Source organism: Alligator mississippiensis, unplaced genomic scaffold (genome assembly GCF_030867095.1).
Source record: "Alligator mississippiensis isolate rAllMis1 unplaced genomic scaffold, rAllMis1 scaffold_28, whole genome shotgun sequence".
Lineage (NCBI taxonomy): Eukaryota > Metazoa > Chordata > Crocodylia > Alligatoridae > Alligator > Alligator mississippiensis.
Window position 1 is genome coordinate 184,119 of NW_026775377.1, and position 2,147 is coordinate 186,265.

The 2,147-nt window shown below is 61.9% G+C and overlaps 1 non-coding gene across 1 annotated transcript; it reads left to right on the plus strand.

Moving 5' to 3' along the window:
* Window positions 1-314: 314 nt before the first annotated feature.
* On the plus strand, window positions 315-386 carry TRNAG-UCC (transfer RNA glycine (anticodon UCC)). The gene has a single exon. It is a non-coding gene; the product is annotated as a tRNA-Gly (tRNA).
* The last annotated feature ends 1,761 nt before the right edge of the window (window positions 387-2,147 follow it).

Below are 2,147 nucleotides of genomic sequence, written 5' to 3' on the forward strand. Positions count from 1 at the left end.
TCCCATGCAACACACCCGCTTGTGCCACCTCCCTGCTCAGGGTCTGCTCCTGGGCTGTGCTCTGCTCCTCTCTCCCAGCTCTGTGGTCCCAGACCCTCCTCTGATGTCCAGGGAAGGCTGGACACTCCCCGGGTTGCACCAGTCCGGGATGGGCAGAAGCAGGTGCAAATCCACAGGTTCTGACATGATCCCATATCCCCAGTTGGAGAAATCTGAGAGGCCAGGAGTGGAGCAGGACTAGGGCCCTGCGAAACAGAAACACAGTACCAGGGTTTCCTCCTTGTTTAGCTGATTGGCAACTGCAGATTTGGCCTGCGTTGGTGGTATAGTGGTGAGCATAGCTGCCTTCCAAGCAGTTGACCCGGGTTCGATTCCCGGCCAACGCAGATCCTCCTTTTTTCCCCCCACTTTTGCTTCCTTCCTCAGCCCTCAATATCCACACTGCGAGAGAAGGGAGGGAAGAGAAACATGATGCCAAGAAAAACAGTGAGGATCTCTCCAGTCCAGAGGGGCGGAGGCTTTTCCCCGTGGTTTAGGAATTTGCTCAGGTGCCCTAAGAGTTGGATAAGGCCAGTGTTTCTTAACCTGTGGTATGTGTACCCTTGGGGTACGCGAGACACACACAGGGTGTTGGCGGGTGCTGCATTTCGGGCTTTACCTTCATAGACCAGAAGTTCCTGCTGCCACCCCTCCCACTGAGTCCGGTGCACCAGGCATTCACACCCCAGCATCAGTGTGCCAGGGGATAGGGAGGGAGGCCCCACGCAGGCTGCTTTGGCCCAGGCCACGGTGGAAAAAGTGGGACTTGGCTTATGGCTGCGAGAATGGAAGTGCCACGGAGGGGCTTCCAGTTTCCCTTTTGCCGCCTCGCTTGGCAGGGGACAAATAAGGTAGCAGGTGGAGAACCACTGGATTAGCTGACAGGTGGGGAGCGGCTCCCACCGGATCCCTCTCTGCACAAGCAGGCCGAGCCGGGGCAGCAGAGAGGGGTGATCTTGGCTCCGGTTCACCGCAGGCTCCAGCAGATGAAACCTTTCACGCTCGCTCGCCCTGCTCACCACACTGGCAGACAGTGCAGCCCCGAGTGGAGATGAGCCCCTCCCACTTGGGGTTTTTCAGCTGAAGGGAGGCAGAGGCAAGGCAGAGGAGATGGAAGGAGGCTCAGGGGGAAGAGAGGGACACGGGACATTCACACAGGAGTGACCTTCCATGTGACCGATGCCCGGCAGCCTTTGCCAAGCCCCTGGGGAGGGCTCAGCCCCGTCCTCATCCCCACATGTCCTGGCACCGTTACAGAGGGGCTGGAGTGTGAGAGGGTGAGCACCAGCTGTCCAGCCTGAGAACACCTCTGGACAAGGCCAAATCCCCACCTGCCTTCTCCCAGCTGCACCTGCCCCTACAGTGGCCACAACACACGTCCTTGTCCCGCTCCTGGCAACAGCTGGCTCTTGGGAGCCTGACTCCCTTCTCCATGGCCCAGGGCTGAGCGACAGCTCCAGCACCAGCCTTGTCCTTGTCAGGGTCATGGTGAGTGTCCCTGTTGTCCCACGGGCACCCCAGGTTGGATGCCCCAATGATGTGGTGCTGCTTTTCCCTCTCACCAAACCCCACAGCCCCTCCCTGTGCTCCCTCCACCAGCGCTTCCCTGCCGGGTCCACGGGGCAGCAAATAAAACCCCGGGACCCCACACACACACGGGCTTTCCTTGCAGCCTTCAGCCCGGCCACTCCTGCCTCCCACTCCATGCCCCGTGCACCACTCCCCCCGGCAGCCTCCCCCTCCATGCATCCTGCTGGGACCCAGCATGGCGAGTGCTGCGAGGGCTGGTGCAGGGCTGGCACTGCTGGAGCAGGGAAGCGCAGGCACTTGTGTCCCCACAGGATCAGCAGCCACGGGCCCCAGGGGACACTTGTGACCAGCGCAGGGCTGGGCTGGGCTGGGCTGGAGGAGCCTGGACAGCACGGGGTTAGGTCCGTGCGCTCTGGCGGCGGCGGAGCAGGGAAGCAGCCCGCTGCCTGGGACAGGGGCCGGCGGCGCTCATGGCCTGCTCCTCTGCTGCCCGTGTCCTGCGGCAGCTGCTGGGCGGAGCCGGCAGTGAGAGAGGGGCGGGTCTGAATGACTGCTCGTCCCAGGAGCTGTCGTACGGT